The sequence below is a fragment of the Grammomys surdaster genome, unplaced genomic scaffold (assembly GCF_004785775.1).
Source record: "Grammomys surdaster isolate TR1022 unplaced genomic scaffold, NIH_TR_1.0 126176, whole genome shotgun sequence".
Classification (NCBI taxonomy): Eukaryota; Metazoa; Chordata; class Mammalia; order Rodentia; family Muridae; genus Grammomys; species Grammomys surdaster.
In genome coordinates this window covers 6,181,203-6,187,599 of record NW_021620983.1, presented here as the reverse complement: position 1 = coordinate 6,187,599, position 6,397 = coordinate 6,181,203, and positions in this window count along the sequence as shown.

The following is a 6,397-nucleotide window of genomic DNA, read 5'->3' as shown; positions in this document are numbered from 1 at the left end:
GGGGGAGGATCTGGGGAGGAATGCTTAATTGGCTCCGCCCTCTGGCCTTCATTAGTATGTAAATCTCTAGGGCCTGAGGCCTATAGTCACACCCTCTACCTGTGCACTTTGGGAGGGGCTGTAATGGCCTACGTGACTGAACAATGTAGGTCTATGGAGATGAGACTGCGTGTCAGGACTCTGGGTTCTGGGTTCTGGCCGAACACCTGCCATTTCTCACTTAGAGTCTCAGGGTTCCAGGACCATGCCCAACCATGAACCAGGGTACCCTTACACAGTCCCACAGGTGGTTTTCTGAGTTTGAGGCCAACTTGGTCTACAGAGTGAGTTCCAGGACAGCCAGGACTACACAGAGAAACCTGGTCTCGAAAAACCAAAACAAACAAAACAAAACAAAACAAAACAAAACAAAACAAAACAAAAGAATGGCCTCCCATAGGGTCATGTATTTGAATCCTTAATCATTAGGGAGTGGCACTACGTGAGAAGGGTTAGGAGGTGTGGCTTTTGTTGGAGTAGGTGTGGCCAGGCTTTTGCATAAAAAGAGTAATTGGGCAAGGAAAAATACAAAAAGTATGGTTTGAGGAGAAAAGGAGTACCAGAAAGAAAATTCTGTGCTCTAGGAGATACAAGAGAGGGTTTGTGGAATCTCCCTCTGTGGCTAAGGAAAACCACTGAGGCCAGGCGTGTATCAGGGGTGTCTGAAGGGGCTCAAGCTGGCTCGAGCATGATAAGCAAGGCTCTGGTAAGCCCTGTCTTCCCTCTGCCTTGCTAAACCATAGATTACATTCCTAAAGCTAGCCACCAAGTTCTGTTCCCTTATTTGGCCACTTCCTTTTCCTGAGGATGGCTACCAAGGTCCAGCTATCAAAGTATTGAAGTCCAGCAATCAAAAGCCCCCGCTGGCTCATCTAATTCACATATTTAATCAAAATTAAACACTTCATCCTAACACAGGGTTTCCCCTTCTATCTTTATAAACTGACATCTGCCTATAGGCCTTGTCTGTCTCCTCTATCCGGAGGCAGTTATATCTTGGACAGATACCCTATTCCCTGTTTCCCATTCTTCCTAGTGCATGAGCTCCTGTCTTTGTCTCTTGTTCCTTGCCTTTTGTTCCTCTGGGGCAAATCTTTTTTTTTTTTTTTTTTCTTCTGTGCAGAGAACTTGGTCTTGAAGTGTCTTGTGATGAATAACAGTTCCTTCCCTTCATGGAGGCCCAGAGAGGCCATTACATGAATGAATTTGGGAGGGTGAAGCCTAGATTGTGTTGGAGACTTCACGATGTTGGAGAGTCATGGGATACATGCCGAGGAGAGCTTGTGAGAGGGTGTGGAGCCACCCCAAGAGAGAGAAGTATGTTGCAGTCAATAAAACTGAAAGTGGCTGGAAACCAAAGAATGCTTTGACATCAGACATGGAGATGTAGTTTGGAGTTCGCTCTGCTGGTTTTAGCTCTTGATTGGTCCAGTATGTCCTCCCGTTTGGAATGGTCATGTATATCCTGCACAGTGCGCTGTATGTTGGAAGTATGTGGTCTGCTCCCCACCGGACAGAATGTTTCTTTGTGTAGCTTTGGCTGCCCTGGGACTAGCTCTGTAGACCAGGCTGGCTTCAAAGTTACAGAGTTCTGCCTCTACCTCCCAAGTGCTGGAATTAAAACTGTGCACCACCTGCCCTGTGTGGTCTGCTTTTTGATTTTTATTTTATAGGTGTTTACAGTTAAGAGATTTCTGTGAGTCTCAGAAGAGGTTTGGGACATTTAACTGTGGAGACTTCTAAAGTTGGACTAAATGCATTTTGCATTAAACTATGATTATAAGCCTATGGGAGACAGGAATGTGGTGTTTTGAATAAGAATGGCCCCTCCATGCTCATATATTTGGGTTCTTGGTCATTAGGGAGTGGCTCTATGAGGAGGTGTGGCCTTAGAGGAGGTGTGGCCCTAGAGGAGGTGTGGTCTTGGAGTAGGTGTGGCCTTGTTGGAGGAAGTGTGTCACTGGGTAGGTGTGGTTCAGTGTCTCTCTCTTCCTTCTGTCGATGTATCTCAATGCGGAACTCTCAACTACTTCCTGAGCAACATGCCAGCCTGTGCACATGTGCCTGTCATGTTCCCCACCGTGATAGCGGTGGACTAAACCTCTGAAACTGTAAGCAAGCACCCAACTAAATGCTTTCTCTTATAAGAGTTGCCTTGGTCACAGCGTCTCTTCTCAGCACTAGAACACTGACAAAAACAATGTGTATAGATAGGTGTTCTGCCTATATGTATGCCCATGTACCACATATGCACCATACGAGTGCAGTGCCCCTAGAGGCCAGAAGAGGATGTTGGCTCCTCTAGAACCAGAGTTATAGGTGTTCCTGAGCCACCGTCTAGGCTCTGGGAGCCCACCCAGGTCCTTTGCAACAGCATTACGTGCTTTTTAACAACTGAGCCCTCTCTCTGTCCCCTCGCTTTCGCTTTTAGTTTGCCTAACATATTATTTTTATTTATTTCATTTTCTCTCTCTTTTTTACTAAGCACAATATTTTAAAGATTGATTTATATAACACTCCATATTTAGCTCAGTTGGTAGAATGCCTGTCTAACATGTACCAAGCCCTGGATTCAGTTCCTAACACTGACTATATTGGCTATTGTGACACATATCTGCAATCCTAGCATCTTTCGTGTAAAGCCAAGAGGATAACAACAACCTTGAGTTCGCTGAGCCAGTACTTGAAGGTTGGGTTGTCAGGTGGTCCAGCAGGTAAAAGTGCTTGCTGTCAGGTCTGAGGATCTGAGTTCAATCCCCGGAACCCACAGGGCAGAAGGAAAGAATTGGCCTCCACAAGTTGCCCTTTGATGGACACAAGGGCATCATGGCATGTGTCCCCAACCCCCTCTCTGCTGAATAAATGATTAAAAATAGAAATAAGACCTTTATTCTTGATTACACGGTGAGTCAGCCAGAGGTACCTGAGATCCTGTATCAGATAATTAATATGAAAACTAAGTGTTTGTATTCAGAAACACATAGGCTTATTGCCAGGAAGATCTTCTCAGAATGTGTTTTCCTGGTAAGGGGCCAGGAAAGGTGGCAAACTGGCTCCCAGTTGGAGTTCCTGGGAAGCAAATTGCTGATGACGCTATTACCACAACCCCTAGAGGTTCTTCTAACTTAAGAATTTTCCTTGTAACCAATCAGTAGAATTATTTGCTGAAATCTAAGCTTATGTAAAAAGCAGGAAGTGCCGCAGGGGGACGCCCAACGTAGACAGGAAGTGCCCACAGGGGGACCCCCAACGTAAACAGGAAGTGCCCACAGTGGGATGCCCAGCATGGATTCCCTGTGCTTTTTGCATGGGTGTCTTTCAGAATTCTCCAGGACACTGCAATCAGGTGTCCCGGGCAGCACAGGAGCAAAGGTTACATGAATAGCCTCACCCAAGATATGAACAGATAGCACCTTTCCCTCCCAACCCTTTCCCCTCTGAGCAATTTCTGTTCCCAGACATTGACTTCAAATACGCGTTGATCTGAGAACTCAACGCTCAGGCACTTATGACCAATTGGTTTAACCTTTGTACAGCTCCACACGCCTTTCTGTAAGAGGCTGCGCTTTTAAAACCCAGGCCAGCTTCTTGAATTATCTTTTATGGCCTCTAGGACCCAGATTCCTTTCTTAATAACATTTTATATTTCTCCTTTATTAAAGACAGTACCTGAATCCCAGCACTTGGGAGGCAGAGGCAAGCAGATTTCTGAGTTCGAGGCCAGCCTGGTCTACAGAGTGAGTTCCAGGACAACCAGGGCTATACAGAGAAACCCTGTCTGGGAAGAAAACAAAAACAAAAATAAAAACAAAAAATAAAACAAAAAAAATTAAAGACAGTACCTGTTCACTACAGAAAAATAAAGGTATAGAGAAATCGAAGGTTAAATTGTAGACCTATGTAAATATCATATACGTGTGTTTCAAGTTTTTACTGTGCACAGGCATCTGTGTATTAGTGTGTGTCTGTGTATTGTGATAGTTGATAGAAATAAACACACAAACTAGAAGCGGACCACAGTTATTCCATATTAGCATTTTTTTCTTTTTAAAGTTTTTTTTTAAATTAAGTTTGTATATGAATAAGTATGTTTGTGTGTGAGTGCGTGTGCGTTCGTGAGAGTGTGTTCAGCCATGGAGGCCAGAGGCTTGGGATGTTCCAGGACCTGATCATGACCTGCTTGACAGGGGTACTGCGAATAGAACTTGGTTCCTCTGCCAGAGCATTATATCCTAACCACTGAGCCATTTTTCCAGCCTTTATTTTTTTTCCTTTTTAAAAGGATAACTTTCAGTCTTCTTTTTTTTCCCATTTCTCCCTGTCTTCCTTCCTCCCCTCTCCCTTTCCCCTTCTTTCTCCAGAGCAGTCAAGTGTGAAGGTTTTGCACATCCTAAGCAGGTGCTCAGCCACGGAGCCCTGGGTGTTCCCACCTTTGAGTTCCCTGGTGGACAGCTGCTTGAGTTCCGCTCTGGATCACCTCAGCTCACGGTCTCGAATCTAAAGCTCTGTGCACGTGGCCATATTTTGTTTTGCTTCTAATGTGCACAATTTGATGAATTTCTTCAGTCATGGTCTCCGGTCTCACATTCAGGCCACCCCTCCTGTGCCCTCTGCCTCCACCTCTGCACTCTCACATCTAGTTACTACGGGTTAATCGTCATTAAAGATAGTTGACAGAGTGGGCATTTTTATTTTCTTGAAAGTTTGATCACTGGTGTGTGTGCATGTGTGTGTGTGAATGTGTGTATGTGTGTGTGAGTGTGAGTGTATGTGTGAATGTGTGTATGTGTGTGCCTGCATGTGTGTGTGTGAGTGTGTGCGTGGTATGTGTGTATGTGTGAGTGTGTACATGTGTGTGTGTGAATGTGTGTATGTGTGTGAGTGTGTATGTGTGTGTATGTGTGTGCGTGCATGTGTGTGAGTGTGCGTGTGAGTGAGTGTGAGTGTATGTGTGAGTGTGTGTGCGTGCATGTGTGTGTGAGTGTGTGCGTGTGAATGTGTGCATGTGTGTGAGTGTGTGCATGTGTGTGTATGTGTGTGTGTCCATCCCATAGTCTTTCATGATAGGGAAGCACTTGATTGTTCGACTTACCAGCCCTTGGTAAGTGATTTACAGAAACGCAGGAAATCTCTGTAATGGGCCTCAGATGATATCCACTGACATTCTTAGCCTTTGGTTGCTGTTTTATGTTCTAGAAGGATTTCACCTGATAATCTAAGGATGTTGGGTCAAACACAGAGGTGGGCAATGAATGCCTATTAAGGGGCTACAGCTCGTGTCCAGTACAGATCGACTCCAGACTTGCGACATTCCGTGTCTTTTCAAACACAGACGTTCTAATCGTTGCCCTGTGGGGCTTCTAGCACACTGGAATGCTCAAGGAGGTAACCTAGGAGCTGTAGGCGAATCAGGCTTGTAGTGACAAGAGTATGTGATAAAACCAGAGTGTCGTCAACGTTTATACAAAGTGAGCAAGGGTTTGTTCACAGAATCCTGAAACGCCAAACTAGGAGGAGCTAATGAAGTAGGAATTTGGGGTCATAGAGATTAGTCAGTCCTGACGCTCATGACAAGATGCAGAAATGAAGTTTGATTGGGGGAGTTAAGGGAGTTTACGCCACAGATTAGGATCTCCATTCCTCCCCCAACCCCCAGACTGGAGCTCAATCCTGCTCTGAGCTCAAGGTGTTTAGGATTTGTACATGTCCAGCCAGCTACGGGTAAAAACTTCCCCGCGAGTACTTAGGGGCAATACACGAACAGACCACAAGGTGGTGCTATAATGTCACAAGTCTGTCTTGAAATCCTGCTTTCATTCTGGAAGCGTCCTCCGTGTTTTATTTAAGAGCTTTCTGACTCGGTTTTAGTCCTTTTAATTTTTTTTTTTGCGCCTTTCAAAATGTTTTCTCCTTTTAAATTTTTCTTAAGCTGTCCATTAAAACTATCATGATTTTTTACACTATTCACTGAATAGGACTTCATTAAAATTTTAAATCCAGTAAAATTAATTACAGGATATCGAGACCTGTGTGAAAGTGCGGAGATTGGCAAAAGGACTCTTTCCAAGCCCATCTCTCAGCTTGAGTTCGCATCTCCTGGCGGCTCTGTCTCTGTCCTCAGACTCCTCCATACCATGTTTTGGAAGCATGTTCAAGTTATCTGTAAACCCATCTCTTGTTCATGAAGACGCTTCTGCATAACTACAATGCCAGCATTACTCCTAAAGTATTACCAATTCTTTAATATTACAAACTCAACATCTAAAGTTCCAGTGGCTCATAAGTAAATAAAAATAAGTTTATAATTTGATCTTTGAAATTAGCATCTAAATAAAGCCTATATATTGTGATTGGTTAA